Raw genomic sequence first — 18,887 nt, forward strand, 5'->3', positions numbered from 1 at the left:
AGCAAACTAGAAATGGAATCCAATTCAGAGTCTCTAAGAGCCCTTCGAAAGCCCAGGTTCCAATCAGAGGCAGAATTAGAAAAGGTTAAGAAGGTAGTAACAGGCTCATTTTTAAACCTTGAAAGAGATAACATAAAGGAAACTGCTCTTTCAAAAGTGTGTCACCCTCCCAGAGCAAAGATCATACCTGATAAAAGGAAGGGTGGAAAAATAGCATGAATAGACTTTCGGGGAGAATCTCTTGTGGCCCTATGCTATACACCTGTGTCACAACATCATTTTTAGATTTAGTGACTACATCCCACCTAACTCTATGATCCATTTTCTTCTCCCGAGGTTCCCATATGAAATCTGTCAAAAGTTTCTCTAACACCATGCACACGCCCTTAGAAATTTTAAACACATACAAAAAGTAGATCGGGAGGTTCGCCAAGGTTGCTTTGATCAAAGTTATCCTACCACCCAAAGACATAGTTTTTCTTCCATGAAACAAGCCTTTTTGTGAACTTCTCAATCACTGGATTCCTAAAACCCCTTTTGCTAGGATTATCCCCTAAGGGAAGCCCCAAATTTTTGGGCCCTTTCTTCCACCTCTACAGCACTCATATTAATGCCAATCACAGAACTCTTGTCAAGGTTGACTTTGAGATTGGCCACTTGTTCAAACACATTAATCACCTATTTCAAGTTTTTAAACCACCTAATCCCATCCCCTCTATAAAATAGAATTGTGCCATCCACAAACTGTAAATGAGTGACCGGAACCCCACTCCTCCCAACTCTCCAACCACTTACCAAACCTCTAGAGTCTACCCTCTCAATAGTCCTCCCCAAAACTTCAACAATCAGGGTAAATCGAAAAGGGAAAATTTTCTCCATAATTACTGCTTGAATTTTTTAGACAACCTTTTCACTTTCCAACAAAAGCTTCACCTTTCCTCTAGAAAGAACTTCCCTTAGTGCTGATGTGTCCATCCAGCTTTTCTTTGTTCCCACCAAGTGTTATCCATCTTGCCAAGTCATCATTGTTTTCAAGCTTTGGCCTCTTCAACTTTTGAAGCGACCCAAATCTTTTACCAGTATCCATCTGCACAGAGGTTGATCATTATCAGCACAACTAGCCATTATACCAATAATCTTTAAATGAATTACTCTTAAGTCTAAGGTTTTATACAAGAGTAAAACACCACCCAGCATCGTGACTAATTTCTCTAGAATGGTTTTCTTCCATAGGTGAAAAGGTAAGCCCAAAAGTTTCAATTTGAATCTTCCAACAATAGGAATTGTTGTGTTAGCCAACGGACACCAGTTTTCAATCACCATAGTGCCTTCCTTTGTTTCCACTGTGGTGAATTCAACCACTTCCTCCCCAACATCTAGCAAAGCTTTCTTTTCATTGAATGGGATTAGGATAACAGTCCTAAGATGGGGCACTACCAGCAAAATTATTTAGTTACTCTTCTTCGTGGTCACTGGGGGGTGGGGCTAGCTAATGCCATGATCAACATTTGTTGCTAGATGGCTATTTGGCAACTTGTGGTCATATGAGCCAACCAGGTAAATTTTAATAATATGAGGTCCTTGGAAAATGGTCATTAAGAAAACGGTAAACACATAATAATAGACACTATTTCACCATTTGTTATCAGTTAATTTATATGAAACAGATGTTCCAATTGTATATGATATGTTCTTTCAAATACTCTTAACCAACACCTCTAATTCCATCTTGGTAAATCTTTACAAATGTGGTTGTTAAGGCATATATGACCATTACGTGAATGAAGTTGGGCATTTTAGCCCATCAAGGCTTCACATCCACCTACATAACCTCCTTATTTGATAAATATTCATTAAGGAAGGGGTAAGCATGGTCTCATGTATTACTTTTCCATTCAATACTTCACATCCATCTACATAAGTATATATCAAGTTGGGCATTCTAACCCATCAAGCCAATATTGAATCGTAGTCTGATGTGGAATTAACAATCACGCCATTGTCAAAAACATTGCAAGTGAGTAATAAACTTCATCATCCAAAAATATTTAACCAACACCATATTAGTCCTTATGACAATATTTTTGGTATTTACAATAATTACTATACGTGAATTTAGCAAAATAAATTCAACAAAATCATCCCTAATAGATATGATATGCCTGTCCAAAAAACACCGAACATGATCTTTGTTCGCCATTAAAAGAGATCAAAACAACTACTACATCTAAAAGTATGATATTACTTTTGCATCCACCTCCATCGGGAATAACCAAGTTTTGTAGGTAGATTGAAGCTCTATTTCCAAATCACTTGATACATTCCATAGAGCACCACCACGTGTGACCAATAAAAATTGATTAGCATCAATATATGAGCAGCTGAAAGTAGTTCCCAATCTTTCTTTACAACTAATACAGAGAAATGAATTAGTACATAATTCAGCAAGGCACAAAATAAAGTACAACAAGCATGTATATGAATTGCATTGAATGATATCCATTAACATATCAAATTAACTTTCATAACCTAATATTCGATTGTTACAAACTCATACTCAACCATCACATATCCATATCTATAATATGCCTATGCAAATCCCACCTGAGATGCTTACAAACTCATACTCATAACCATCACCTTCTACACCATGTTACCCTTATGTTAAAAAAATCCTTGAGATGATACCAGATAGTTTGTAGATGGGTTGCATCTGAAACTAGTCCATAAGATGAAAGGTTAGTTGTTTGGTATTGAACCAAATTTAGCAGATCAGCAACTTGGGCTAGTGTGAATAAAGACATGAATGTAGGGTATGCAGGTGAAAGATCCAGTTCGGGCCCCCAACTTCCAATCCGGGGCCAAGTTGTGCGATCCATTCCACAAACCCCAAACCCAATTTCCAATCCTTTACAGAAATTTCACTCCAAATCTGAAAGTTCCTCAGGTAGTTTGACTTTTCTAGCAACATTGAGCTAAACACACTCATCCCAACACTTTTTCTATTAAATTAAAAAAAAAAACAGAAACCAATCGAAGCAATATAACAAATGTAAAAATGATCTTTGAACATTCACTTAGTAATTGCTTCGACAACCATCAACAAGTAAATATAAGAAGGGAGACTTTACTTACATATAGTAGGGATCATCAACAACAGTCTTGGGAACCAATGTTTTTGATAGAGAGAACCATTGCAATAACCAATTTTCCTCATAGAGAACTGAAAACATGTATCACCAACCCATTGGGATCTCTGATTTTAAAATTTGTTCAGCCATTTCCCAGCACAAGACTTTTGTGTCATCCTGTTGTAACACAATGTCAGTGTAATTATAATTGTACGAGATCAAATTAAATAAAATATCATTATTGTATACCATATTGAAGTCCCAACTGCTTCCACGCGACAAACATTCCATGTACTTCATCAGAAATACACCACACTCAGTGCTGTAAAAAGTAATATAAGTTGAGAAAAAACTACAAAAAAACTATCAATATCACCAATAATTCAACTATTGACTAAAGGAATTGCTTGGCAAAGACACATACCCATTTCCACCCTGAGAAGGAGCATCTTTACAAACTTGTACATTCCAAACACCTTCTATACCTAACTGGACGAGCTGGGCTTTATCTCACGGAGACTTGCTCTTGTACACTCAGAAAGGAAGGCGAGACTGCCGGCACTTACTCAGATCCATCCAGCAAGCGGAGGTGCAAGAGTAGGCTGAAAAGCAGCAAGCGAAGCGTATGATTCATAGTGGTAAGTAAACCTAAGCTAGCTAGTATTGTAGCGTTTTTCAGCATGCTTTCTTACCTTAGTCTTCCTCAACAGTCTAGTACTTTCGTTCCTGTCCTTAAAGGTGACTCAAGGGAGGCTTAACATTGCCTATACCAAATGTTATTTAGTAAATAGTATTCAAAGCACTTAGTTTGTTTGTATAGGCAAAGCAGAACACACAAAGCAAATACTTACTATCTTCCTTGAGGATGACTTGTACATAGCCCCTTTGGATGAACTACCATTTGAAACACCTTGCCTCCTCGCTTATGACTAGTAAATGCCAGTGGTTTCCACTTTGTATTGGCAAAAATTTCTTCATTGAGATAATAATAATAATAATAAGAAGAAGAAGAAGAAGAGAGCACCTGTCGGCGGCGATGGACGGCTGGATAATCTGGAGACGGAGACACGCTGTTGGTGGTGTCAAGTTGTTTGAAGTTCTTTGAATAGGATAGATCGATGGTTTTGCCCAATATGCTTGGTTGGGAACTAGGCAACTTGGGTTTCGAATGGACCTTAGGGCCTATTTGGCCCAATTTGGCATTTTTTCTCTCTTTGAGCAAAATGTGAAAATGAAAAAACCGACTGATTATACAAAACCGTTACCAGTTATATGGTAGACGGTAGAACCGGTCGGGTGACCAGTTATCTCCTTTTTTTTTTTTTTGCACTACTGGGTTTGGGATATATTCGGACTAGCAAGGTTGCGGGTCACGGTCTAACCGGTTCAATTAGCTGGTCTAGTCCAGTTGTATCAACATTACTGAAAAATGCTATACGGGGTTAAGCGCCACCCAAAGAACAAAGGATTTTCATGGATGTATCCTTTGTTTGCTAAATAGCTATGTACTATATTAGAGTATTGGTTTAAGGGAGAGTGTTGGAGCATTTAGACTATAATTCATATGAATTATTAGTTATTTTAGAACAAGAACAAGAATAAGGAAGAATACAAGGTTTTTGTGTGAAAGTGAGCAAAAAGGGAGCTAGGCAATTTGATTCCCCAATTTCATCATGTGATAGGAAGTTGTACCCATAACTATGTGGTTATGTCATATGAGCCCAACATCATAATTTTGTTAATATAAGGGGAAAATTTGAAGTGATTGAATAACATAAGGTTTGATATTTTGATAACTTAAATCCAAGATAAATTGCTAATTTAGATGATTCATATAGAGATGTGCTAGACAAAAGGTGTTGACTTGAGGACACTCTATGCATTGTGAGCTATGACTTTAACCCTAAAGAGGGGTTAACAATGTTATAATCCCCATCAACCTCAACCAACAAATTCTTCTTATTAAATTAGACTAATATGAGATGCCAAAAAATGCAAAATTGCACAAAAGCCTTTGCCTGTCCCAACTCAGCTTGTAACAAATGTGAAATATTCATTACTAGCACTATGGTAAATATTCTAGACCAGGTAAACCCATTTCAATTCTGTTGTCATGCTTCAGGTCCTAATGTTTACAGATGGGTCTCACGTGCCAACAACTAAGGTTGGAGGGATTGGTTTTATGATAATGTATGAAACTTGTCTTCTGTCTATACAAACGGAAGAAGAATCTGTTGCAGCTCAATCTAAATGAAGGGTTGTAATTGATGGTTTAATGAAAGCCAAGAGATTGAGAGTAAAACATATGATCGTTTTTTGCAACTCTACTACTATTACAAATGCAACTATCGAAGACATGGAGGTAGGCTGGTCTATGAAGAATTTTAAAGATTTCACTCTGAATCTACTTAAATATTTTGAGTACGTACATAATATATTTAGATTATCAAACTCATATGCCCATCTACTAACTTATAATGCTTATAAGTTTAAGAATGAAGGTTCTTATGTAAATAGTTCTTATGTTTCATATAGTATTCAGACTCATTTAATATAAAGTTCACTAGTTAAACACTATGAACAAGAAAGGGTCTCAATCTTTCTAACTCATACCTCAATAACACTGCATACCTTGATAGCAATATTGATAAGATGTAACCAAGGTGAGCATTGACTCAGTTTTTTGGCATAGCTTGAAATTCCATCTTCATTGCCATTGAGACCTTACACGAAGTAAGTTTTGCACCACCTATATTCAAGAATTGATTGGTGTCGATAGAAAAGCAAATGAAAAAAGTTTCAAACCATATTATTGTAACTCATACACCACAAGTAATACATCACAAATAATTAATATAATTAATACACTATTTCGTTATAACACACACAGCTGTATAGACAGGGTGGATGACCTGAATGAGCTAGTGATGGTTTACTCTAGCTGGGATTGCAATATTTATGCACCAATCTTCCACCATAAAATTTGTGTATCATTGAAGGCAAAATCCCATGGGGTACTTTCGACATAAACAATCCATATACTTCTTCACAAAAAGCCCGCACTCAATCCTGTACAATACGTATGGTGAAATTACTTTGCAATACCAATATATGTATCAGTATAATAAAGACTGATGGTAAACAACGTGATAATCATACCCATTGGCATGTTGGGATGGAGCATCCTTGCATACTTTAAATCTCCATTTGCCCTAAAACCCCACTCCCAAGAGTTTACTCCTATAGTAGTTGAACTAAGACAAATATTGATTACAAAATCAATGATGATTGTGGATTAATATAAAAATACTTGCACATGAAAATATTAAAGTGCATAGACGCATAACATTGTTCTGGCAAATTGCTTGTATATAGCAAACTGGATTGAACTATACCATTCAATGCAATTGCTATTTCCATTTATTACCAAAATGTGCCAATGCCCATTACTTTGCAAGGGTATAAATACTTTGCTATACCGTTGCCTTAGAAAATGGCCAATATAGGGCTCTATTGCAGCATCATAACCCATTTTAAACATTTCCTGGTATATGCAATTGAAAAGGGAAAAAATAGATTATTCAATATATGAGTACATAGTAAATGAAATAAAACGGGCTAAAACCCATTACCTGTGCAAACGTGCTAATATAGAAGAGCCTTCACATTCAACATTGCCCAATTTTTATCGCTCCATTTCAATTAGAAAACATCCATAAGCATTTATGGCCTATAAAAAAAAATAAAGGCAGTCCAATAGTTATATACAAATTATAACAAATACATAATTATTATAGGTGGAAAAAATTTGTTGCAAGATTTACATACATCATCCCATATCAGGCCACCATCAAATAGTGAGTACAAGTGTACCCCAGCCAAGTTGTTGGTCCCGTCGGTCCAAATAATTTCACTGCATATGTGAAACTGTATTAATAACTCGATAAACCAAGGGTGTTCTAATTACCAATGTCTAATGCATGTGTAATCAACCTAGCAATTAAAGCTGATAAAAACCATCTAATAGTTTATTGCTGGTTCTTAGGTAACTGGTGTTTGAAGTTGCAGGATCTCCATAATCTCTTTCCATCGATGACCGAAATATAAAATGTTGCTAGGTTGTTAAACTTGTTTTGCCAACCCATCGTATTTAATAGATACGATATGGAAATATACCTCCTTATTTTATGGTGATGTTGTACTATACACATCAATCATGTGCATTTTCTCAATCATTTTTACTCCTTCGTTAACAAATGGTGAACACAAAATATGAGTTTTCTTTCTTTCTTACCTAAAACGAACCTTCTTCAGGTTGATATTCTTCATCACCTTGTTTTTCTTCCCATAATTGTGATGGTAACAAGGACCGAATATAAATGTTCTCCTCGATTAATTGTGTAACATTTGACTTAAGACTTCTAATTTTCAAAACCAATTCCTGATTTGATGAGACTCCTTCCTCCTCACCTTTTCCATCATCCAACATAGCCACTTCTTCACTAGATGTAGGAACTAAAATTTGAAGAACCTTAAAAAAAATGAAGCACAAAATGTTTTAGAACAATAATCTATGTTAAAAGATTGACAGTATAAATAAAATCCCACTATATTACCTCATCATCCGCAAACATGGCAATAGCATCACTATATGTTCTCCTCCAACAATAAGTGGTGCTAGACCATTTTGTAATTTTTGGAAATGCATCCATCATGGAAGGAATCCATACAGTGGAATGTTCAAACAACCAAATCTATAGGTGACAAGATAAGAACTCACTCAATGTTAGCATACAAATTTTATTAAAAGAAATTAATTTTTATACAAAATGTAAACTTACGATGAGTACAATAGCACAACCATGTAGCCACCCAGATTTGGGTGGTGCCTCCATCATTGACATAGAGAGTTCATTCAAACTATTTAGTAGTTCCCTATGAACAGCATCAGTCCAATCATAATCTCTTAATTCTTCAAACTTATCAGAGTACTTAAACCATTTACAGTCAATGATATATTAGGTCTTTCTAAAGAGGAATTGACCCAATATATAGACAATAAACAACTTTATGACATATTTCCTTTCTGCCTTCTTGTTTCCTAACAACTCCTTAATTTTTTCTTCTAAATCACCCCATTGTATCACATTTTTTCTGAAGATTTTCGTTTGTAGATGTAATGTATGTGGGGCCATATACAAATCTACAAATTTGCCTCTCGTAGGCAAACCCAAAATCAAAGCTACATCAGATGCTATGAATGTGGCAAGCTCTCCCAAACCTAAACGAAGCTAACTACATGTCCCAACAATTCACAAGTGCACATAGAAGTGACTTCTCAAACATTACATCTGGAAAATCAAGAAAATGTGCAAATGGTGTTTGTCCTACGACATCTTCAACACCCTTATAGCTAGACAAGTTAAATGATGAAATAAACTTCACCAAATGAGTGATACTATTCATAGTGCATTGTATATCAACTTGAGATAAAAATAATTGTATAAAGTTTCCCCTTTTGACTACTTAAAACTCAAACAAATTGGCACACCATTCAACAAGAGAAAAAAAAAACAATTACTATGAAACCAAACAACCTCATGTCAATTTCGGTGATACACATTCTTAAGCACATCGATGATGGAGGAAAATAATTTAATTCATTAAAAATATGATGAAACATGATAATTAAAACATTATTACATTATTGGTAAAATAGGCAATAGGAAGGGATTAAAATAGATGTTGGTTGTCCAAAGGAAAGAATTGAATTAAGTGACATAACTCAAATAATTATGTTGGGACATTAATTCCAATTACGGATGGTTATATCCACATTAATAAACTTAATAAATGCCTCATATATTTGTAATTGTTTATCAGTTTGGCATTTAAGGAATTTGTGATAATGTGATAGAAGAGTAATTGACACCAATACGTGTAGCAGTCCACATTTGATTCATTACCTAACAATATTAAATATTAATGATGGTTGCCATGTGTCGTCACCCTTGAAATTAATCCATCGGTCCCAAACTTGGTAAACTCTTACCAAATTAGCAATTAGGACACTTTGAATGAGGACAATATGAATGAAAAAACTGATGAGAATAGATTTATCTTACATCCTAAGTGAAAAATCTATAAGTAAAATGGATCTTGCCAAATGTTTTGTATGGAAATTCAATCTACCGTAGCTAATGAACCATCTGAGGTTGAAGTTGATTTCAATAATGAAGCCATATTCCACTCTCTTACTATGCATTTACAAATTCTAATATGACCAAGGACACATGGTACATCTCAATAAATGATTTGTCAACCTGACAAACCATATAAAGATTAGATCAAACTGCAAAAAGAATCAAAATATTTCAATGAATTAAATTGCTTATAATCAGATAGGGGACAGTAGGGGGGAGGAGATGGGACCAACAACTCTGGTGAGCTTGTTGTTTTAAAGTTGGGAGTGAACACCCATGAGGGATTACAAAGGTTGGAAGGGGAGTGGGGGGAGGAGGCAACGGGGGGAAAGACATGTCTCTAAAGGCGATACACTTGAGAGAGATTGTGAGAATAAAGACAAATGAGAAGCAAGTGATGAAGAAAGGGAAATGAATCTATAAGTATTAATATGGGACCTGTGTGATCATTGTTGGGCTCTTGTGTTTATTTTCTCTTTGGGTGATGGGTGATGCTTTATTACTTTCCTAAGGTATTCTTTTTCAAATGAATTTTATCTTAATTTTCAAAAAAAAAAAGGTATCTTAATGGCCCATTGGTAGAGATGGAGCCAAATGTGCCAACCTGGTAAGCATCATCTAACTTGGTAAAACTTTACCAAGATGGAATTAAAATAACAATTTTAAATGTAAAGACATGCAAATGTCTTAGAAAAAAGCAATACCATTTGACAATAAAGGAAGATTTTAGTTTATTTTTTGGACTCTAATAGAGGTTGTTTGGAGAAAAGATTATAAGATTTTACCATTCGATTCTACGGGTATTAATATGGGATCTGTGAGGTCAAAGTTGGGTTTTTGAATTATTTTCTCTTTAGGTGATGGCTTATCATCACCCTAATGTATTCTTTTTCCTAATAAACATTATCTTATTTTTGAACAAAAAAAAAATCTTAATGGTCCCTTGGCAGATATGGTGTCAAATGTGCAAACCTGATAACCACCAGTTAACTTGGTAAAAATTTACCAATATGGACTTAAAATAACAATTTTTAATATACAAACCTCCAGAAGCCATTGCATACAATCTATATCATTTCACAATAAAGGAACATCTTGGTTTGTTTTATTGGACTGTGATAGAAATTGTTTGGAGAAAAGATTATCAGATTTTGTCATTTGGTTCTACGGGTATTAATAAGGGACCAATGGAATCATTGTTGGGCTCTTGGGTTTATTTCCGCTTGGGTAATGTCTTATCACCTTCCTAATGTGTTTTATTCCCTAATAAATTTTATGTTTTTCTTCAAGAAAAAAAAATATATCTTAATGGCCCCTTGGCAGATATAAGGTCAAATGTGCCAACATGTAAGCATCAACTAACTTGGTAAAAATTTACCAAGATAGAATTAAAATGGCAATTTTAAATATAAAAGAATGCAAAAGCCACTGCAAACAAACAATATCATTTGACAATAAAGGAATGTCTTGGTTTGTTTTTTGGACAATGATAGAGGTTTCTTGGACAATGATAGAATCATGTGTTGTTTGCTAGAAAAGCAACAAATAAGGGTCCACGATAGTCCACAACCCAAGCCAAACACATTGTCGTAAGTGAGGCTGTCTAATAAATGATGGTGTTCATTCTGGAATTTGGAATTTAGCACATCACCCATTCCACTGTTGTGTGACAACACTGGATCTATGGGTGATTGATGTTAAAAGGTAGCATCAGTGGAGAATGTAGCAAACCCATTGACTAAGCCACTAACACAGAAAGTGTTTGAGAAACACGTGAAAACTTTGGGACTCCGGCTTGTACCAGATTGGACCTAAGTGCAAGTAGGAACTGTTAAACAATGTATGCCCTTAACTCCAATCAGAATGATATACATTATGACATTTAATATAAATGAATAAAGTACATATTTGATTCATATTATCATGGTGTTTCTGCATAATACCCTTAAACTAGACACATATGAGACTCGTGTTAGTTTGGAATCTTTACAGTCGTGGAATAGATCTAGGGAGATTTATCCTGCCAAGGTTGACACTGATTTGCCACCAAGTTGGTTGGGGTGGCTTGTCTCAGCTGCTAGGATGAGACCTAAGGTACATGCAGTGTGGGTTTTCTTGAAACCCTAAACCGGACCAGAATTTCAGTATTGCCCTGGACCTTAGAGATAGCTGGGCAAAACTGGAATGTTACATCTAACCCCTACACTCGATTATGATACTGCACTAGGTGTCAAATTAGGCTGTCTTTGACATGCCAATCAGTAACATCCTTAGAGGGGGTCAAAACCTGAGTATGTTGAGACAGTCCGAGAGTTCATCTGAGTGGGTGATCATAGTGATAGAATCAACCCATTTGTCGAACAAAGTGAATGATCGGGGATGCACTCTCTCTGATGAAAACCAAAACTGTCGGTAGTTGATTTCAACCGTTGAAATTTGTTTTGCAAAATATTCAAAATGTTTGTAAAATGTTTCAATTCCCGAGATCCATGTGAGTAAAGAGTGTAGCACTGTTCCTTGCAGGCAAGGGAGAGGTCCTCTCTTGTCAAACAGGGAGAACCTCCAACACACTAATTCTCTTTAAAGGCTATAAATAGATGAGCAGGGAGAACCTCCAACACACTATTCTCAGTTCAGAGATTACAAAGAGAGAAGAACCTACAGATCAACTGCTCCTGTCTTCTGCTCTTTCCTACTCTTGCCGCCATATTAGTTCGATCTTCACCTATGGGAGCGATCAAGAAATGTTCTTGATATTACCTTTTGGCAGAAAAGGTAATTAAAAGTCGTGCTCACTAGCCCTCCATCAAATCTTACTGAAGAGTCATCCTGCTAATTCTGCTTCATCCTACACCATGTCATATTCGGTGGAAGTAGTCTTTGGAACATTCCTTGGGCGTGAATACCTTCATTGGAGGTTATTGTTACTTCGTATCAAGTATAACCCTCCACTCCCTTTTGGTTTCAGATCTGGTCTGGTTCAGGTTCAAGATTGATCCTTGAAAATGTAGTTTTCTAAAATAGGGAATGTGATTCCCACGTGGGAGAGAGAAATTTTTGAAATTTCGCCCCAACCTTCCTATAGGGTTCGGCCATCCATATGATGGATCTCTCATCACTTCAATGGAGCCATTTCTTAGGCTAAAGAACCATCATATTCTTGTTGAAGAATCAGGTAATTAGAAGTCATGCTCTATAGCCCTCCATCAGATCTTACTGAAGAGCCATCATGCTAATTCTGCTTTATCTTGCACTGTGTCATCTTCGGTGGAAGCAGTCTTTGGATCTTTCCTTGGGCGTGAACACCTTCATTGGAGGTCATTGTTAATTCGTATCAGGTATAACCATTCACTCCCTTTTGGTTTCAGATTTGGTCTGGTTCAGGTTCAAGATTGATCATTGAAAATGCAGTTTTCTAAATTAGAGAATGTGATTCCCACGTGGGAGAGAGAAATTTTTGAAATTTCCCCCAACGTTCATGCAGGGTTCGGCCATTCATATGATGGATCTCTCATCCCTTCATTATCACCATCCTAATGTATTCTTTTTCCTAATGAATTTTATCTTATACTTCAACAAAAAAAACCTTAATGGCCCATTGGCAAATATGGTGTCAAATGTGCCATCCTAGTAACCATCAATTAAATAAATTGATAAAAATTTACCAAGATGGAGTTAAAATGACAATTTTTTATATAAAGACATCCAGAAGCCATTGCAAACAAGAAATATCATTTCACAATAAAGAAATGCCTTGGTTTGTATTATTGGACTGTGATAAAGGTTGTTTTGAGAAAAAGATTATCAGATTTTGTCATTCAGTTCTAAGGTATTGGTATGGGACCAGTGGGATGATTGTGAGGCTCTTGAGTTTATTTCCTTTTTGGGTGATGCTTTATAACCTTCCTAAGGTATTTTTTTTCCAAATGAATTTTATATTTTTCAAAAAAAAAAATCTTAATGGCCCATTGGCAGAGACAGAGCCAAATGTCTCAACCTGGTAAGCATCATCTAACTTGGTAAAATTTTACCATTATGGAATTAAAATGACAATTTGAAATATAAAGGCATGCAAAAGCCATAGAAAAAAAACAATATCATTTGATAATAAAGGAATATCTTGGTTTTTTTTTTACTGTGATAGAGGTTATTTCGAGAAAAGATTATAATGGGACCAGTGGGATCATTATTGGGTTCTTGGGTTTATTTTTGCTTGAGTGATGCCTTATCACTTTCCTAATGAATTTTATCTTATTTCTAAAAAAAAAAAGAATATCTTAATGACCCCTTTGCAAATATAGGGTCAAATGGGCCAACATGGTAAGCATAAACTAAGTTGGTAAAAACATATCAGGATGGAAATAAAATAACAATTTTAAATATAAAGGAATGCAAAAGTCATTGCAAACAAGCAATATCATTTGAAAATAAAAGAATATCTCGGTTTCTTTTTTCGTACAATGAGAGAGGTTGTTTGGAGAAAAAATTATAAGATTTAGCCATTCGATTCTAGGGGTATTAATATGGGACAAGTGGGATCATTGATGGTCTCTTGGGTTTATTTCCTCTTTGGGTGATGGCTTATCACAATCCTAATGTATTCTTTTTCCTAATTGATTTTATCTTATTTTTTGAAAAAAAAAATCTTAATGGCGCCTTAGCAGATATGGTGCCAATTGCCAAATGTGTCAAACTGGTAACCGTCAACTAACTTAGTAAAAATTTACCATGATGGACTTAAAATCATAATTTTTAGTATAAAAACCTCCAAAAGCCATTGCATACATGCAATATTAGTTCACAATAAATGAACATCTTGGTTTGTTTTATTGGATTGTGATAGAGGTTGTTTGGAGAAAATATTATAAGATTTTTCCATTCGGTTTTATGAGTATTAATATGAGACTAATGGGATCGTTAATGGGCTCTTGGATTTATTTTCTCTTGGGTGATGCCTTATCACCTTCTTAATGAATTTTATCTTATTTTTCAAAAGAAAATAATAATCTTAATGTCCCCTTGGCAGTTATGGAGCCAAATGTGCCAACTTGGTAACCATCAACTAACTTGATAAAAATTTATCAGGATGGAAATAAAATCACAATTTTAAATATAAAGGCATGCAAAAGATATAGAAAAGAAGCAATATCATATGACAATAAAGCAATATTTTGGTTTGTTTTTTGGACTGTGATAGAGGTTGTTTAGAGAAAAGATGATAAGATTTTGCCATTCGGTTCTACAGGTATTAGTATGGGATCTATGAGATCAATGCTAGGCTTTTAGAATTATTTCCTCTTTGAGTGATGGCTTATCACCGTCCTAATGAATTTTTTTTCTAATGAATTTTATCTTATTCTTCAACAAAAAAAATCTTAATGGCCCATTGGAAAATGTGGTTCCAAATGTGGTAACATGTTAACCATCAACTAATTTGGTAAAAATTTACTAAGATAGAGTTAAAATGAAAATTTTTAATATAAAGACATCTGAAAGTCATTGCAAACAAGCAATATCATTTGACAATAAAGGAATACCTTGGTTTGTTTTATTCAACTGTGATAGATGTCGTTTGAAGAAAAGATTATCAGATTTTGCCATTCATTTCTAGGGGTATTTATATGAGACCAATGGGATCATTGTTGGGTTCTTGGATTTATTTTCGTTTTGGTGATGCCTTATCACATTCCTAATGAATTTTATCTTATTCTAAAAAAAAGAATATCTTAATGGCCCATTGGCAAATATAGGGTCAAATGTGCCAATATGGTAAACATCAACTAGCTTGATAAAAACTTATCAGGATGGAATTAAAATGACAATTTTAAATATAAAGGAATGCAAAAGCCATTGCAAACAAGCAATATCATTTGACAATAAAGGAATATCTTGATTTGTTTTATTAGATTGTGATAAAGGTTGTTTGGAGAAAAGATTACAAGAATTTGCCATTCGTTTATAAGGGTATTAATATGGAACCAATGGGATCATTGCTGGGCTCTTGTGTTTATTTCCGCTTGGGTGATGTTTTTTCACCTTGCTAATGTGTTTTTTTTTTCTTAATGAATATTATCTTAGTTTTCAAAAAAATATCTTAATGGCCTCTTGGCAGATATAGGGCTAAATTTGCCAACCTGTTAACCATGAACTAATTTGATAAAAAGTTATCAATATGGATTTAAAATGATTATTTTTAATATAACGGCTTCCAAAAGCCATTACAGACAAGCAATATCATTTGACAATAAATAAAAGAATATCTTAGATTGTTTTATTGGACTATAATAATGGTTGTTTGGAGAAATATTTATAAGATTTTGACATTCAGTTCTAGGACTATAATAATAATGGGTAATGCCTTATCACTTTCCTAATGAATTTTACCTTATTCTTCAAAAAAAATCTTAATGACCCCTTGGCAAATATAGGGAAAAATGTGTCAACCTAGTAAGCATCATCTAACTTGATAAAAAATTACCAAGATGGAATTAAAATGACAATTTTTAACATAAGGAATTGCAAAAGCCATTGCAAACAAGCAATATCTGTTGGCAATAAAGGAATATATCCACTTGTTTTATTGGACTGTGATAAATGTTATTTGGAGAAAAGATTATAACATTTTGCCATTTGGTTCTATTGGTATTAGTATGGGATTTGTGAAATCAAAGTTGGGATCTTGTGTTTATTTCCACTTTGGGTGATACTTTATCACCTTCCTAATGTATTATTTTTTCAAAAAAAAATATCTTAATGGCCCATTGGTAGATATGGGACAAATGTGCCACCATGATAACCATCATCTAGGATATTATTTCATTTACTTTGTAAAAAATCTAGCTCTAAGAAATGATTGAACTTAAAAGTTGGTGCTTAGTCCAAACTATTGAATTGGTTGTATGAGGGGGCCATTGGCGGTGCAATGATAAAGTCTTGGAATGCCAAGCAAGAGAATGTTGGCATCAGTCTTGTCCAAAGCTGCCAAAGATTAGGACTTAATTCTGAAATGCCAAGCCTTGGAATCATTGTAAAGTAAAGTCCTTTTATTGGATGGTTGGATAAGAACTTATGTCTGGAATACGAAAACCAGGATTCAATTCAATGTAATATACACTACAGTACTCTCTCTTATTTAGTTCTCAGTATCCCATGGGGATGGTAAGGTTTGGGTTGAGGAGATTCTTAACCTTGGTATTTCATCAGTCACATATCACAATTTTCTGGACTTTCATGCTAGTGTATCTTCAATCTCAATCTATAACATATCTTCATTTTGCCTCGCACTCTTTCGTTGTGGTTTTGGATTGACAACAGGTTACGAATGATGTGATGGAATTAACTTCTATTTTGTTCTCAAACTTTTGTTTGTTTAATTTTTTTCACTGATTTGCTTTGTTCCACGGTTACTACTTATTTGTTATAATTTTACTTTTATCATAAATTTCTTTTCCTCTATTCAAAACATATTTGTTTACTTTATTCCATGCTTATTGCTAGCATTCGTTGTAATTACTTTAGCAGCCTTCTATATTAAAGTTATAAGGTTATTGTTCCCACTGTTGTTAGGCCTTTGGCATTTTTCACACAAAGTGGATGCTGTCAAAATTAACACAACCCATATACAAAAAACTAATCCAACAAATATAAAACACACACACACACACACACACACACACAATATATATATATATATATATATATATATATATATATATGTGAGACATTACCATTTCCCAATGCCTCCCATTCCGAAGGTTGAAATTGACTTCTTTACTTGTTTCATTTTCACTCTTGCCACATGTGAGTCTTCTGCAATATATTAAGAAAATTAAACAAATACAATAGCTTCAAAGTACATGGAAACATGTTAACTACAAACCTAGTATGTTTCAACTTAATAAAAGTTGTAACCAAAGGGCCAATAGCTTAAAACTAAGAAAAGATAAAAGATAAAACCCAGTAAAGGAAAGTAGCTGGTGCTGAAACCATGTAAACTCTTACACCCAAATATAAAAGAGGATAGAAAAGTCGAATGATGTCTATTTAAGCATTTGATATATGAGCAGGCTTTTCCCCTCAAGAATTTTTTCTAAAACAGAGAGAAGGCTATTCTTTAGTTTCATATGTATACTCGGCCATTTGACCTGTATACCACGTTTTGGGCTGACCAACTGCTTGCATTAGCCGTAGCCAAATTCTCACAACAGGAATAAAACATGAATGCATAAATCTAAAACAATTTGGGAAAAAATCGGAGCAAAAAAATGCAAATTGGTAAAACAAATGATTTCAAAGTTAAAGACAATATCATCATTATCCAATGAGCAGTTCATAAATACCAACCTCTTTCCACAATCCCCCATTATCAAAAAATCAAAAAAAAAAAAAAATCGCTATCAAATTGAGGCAGCCACATTGCCCACTTTAAGAAACTGATCAAGATATTATAATTCAAAAGTGAAAAAGAAATGTAAAGATTCTGAGTTAATCAGTTACGGCATTAAAAAAGAAAATTTGAGTAATCAACAAAAAAAAAAAGAACGAAAAATGAAGAAAAAAAAAAGAAAAACTTGATATTAAAAGGAAACGTAAAACCTATGCTGTCGGAAGGGTTTTGATCAATCAACCCCCCCCCCTCCGTGAACTTGATAGATACCGGCTGATTGGTTAGAATTTTTTCCGGCATCACAGTCGAACAAAAAGAAAATGGTTGATTTTTTTCTATTTCGGTTACTTGATGTAGGGTGGGGTAGGGTCGAGGGTCGAGGGAAGCCAACGTCTTTCAATTTCAATTTCAAGTATACCAAGAAAATCAAAAGGATAACATAGCCCTTACAAATCTTCAGATTTTTGTTCTCGAAAGAGGAAGAAATTACCTGAACTTCTCTTCATGACTTCGTTTAAACTTCAAGTGAGAGGACCTCAAATCTTTAAACCCAACTCGTATATAAGAGTTGCCTTAGATCTTTAGGGTTTAGAAGGCAACTTATTTTCAACCCTCTACCTCTCATACATAGCGGGTCCCACTTTGTAAATGAATTGGGGTCTGAAGTGATGGTTATAGCCTTATAGGAATGTAAATGGATTGGGGTGTAGGACCTGAACCGATTGGATTGGATCTGGCTGCAGGATTTGTACTCATGGGTCGGTTCTAGCTTCTAATCTATTGTCTTGGGGCCCGTTTTACGTAGTCCTATATTAATTCAGACCCAATACGAGCCATTTAATATATATATAGAGAGAGAGAGATATTATTACGAAATAAATTATATATTAAATATATAATATGTTGAGCAGATTTATTATAATTGGATCCAATAGGTCAGGCCCGATTGTTTGGAGAACCGATCGATTAGGTTTTGGGTTTAAAATTATAGAGCCTTATAGGGTCTATTTCGATTTTAGGACTTGATATTTTTAGTAAAGTTGGTTCTGGTTCTACCCTGTTTCAACCCAAATCCAACCTGTTGGTAGCCCTACACGGATACCGTTTTAGTGTTTGAAGACTCGAACCACACACAAAATCGGAACACTTACCGGGTCATGGGTCAAA

At 34.7% G+C, this 18,887-nt stretch overlaps 1 long non-coding RNA gene across 1 annotated transcript; it reads right to left on the reverse strand.

The window, feature by feature from the left end:
* Window positions 1-2,018: 2,018 nt before the first annotated feature.
* LOC148846028 (uncharacterized) lies at window positions 2,019-18,351 on the reverse strand. The gene is made up of 15 exons (XR_016101802.1): window positions 18,211-18,351; window positions 17,062-17,143; window positions 7,748-7,885; window positions 7,125-7,662; window positions 6,960-7,044; window positions 6,764-6,861; window positions 6,291-6,343; window positions 6,044-6,200; window positions 4,156-5,880; window positions 3,983-4,060; window positions 3,824-3,895; window positions 3,556-3,733; window positions 3,381-3,453; window positions 3,136-3,308; window positions 2,019-2,411 (listed from the first exon to the last, which is right to left on the reverse strand). It is a non-coding gene; the product is annotated as an uncharacterized LOC148846028 (long non-coding RNA).
* Window positions 18,352-18,887: the final 536 nt, after the last annotated feature.

This window comes from Nelumbo lutea, chromosome 7 (assembly GCF_056320005.1).
Source record: "Nelumbo lutea isolate HS-2025 chromosome 7, American lotus-T2T, whole genome shotgun sequence".
Lineage (NCBI taxonomy): Eukaryota > Viridiplantae > Streptophyta > Magnoliopsida > Proteales > Nelumbonaceae > Nelumbo > Nelumbo lutea.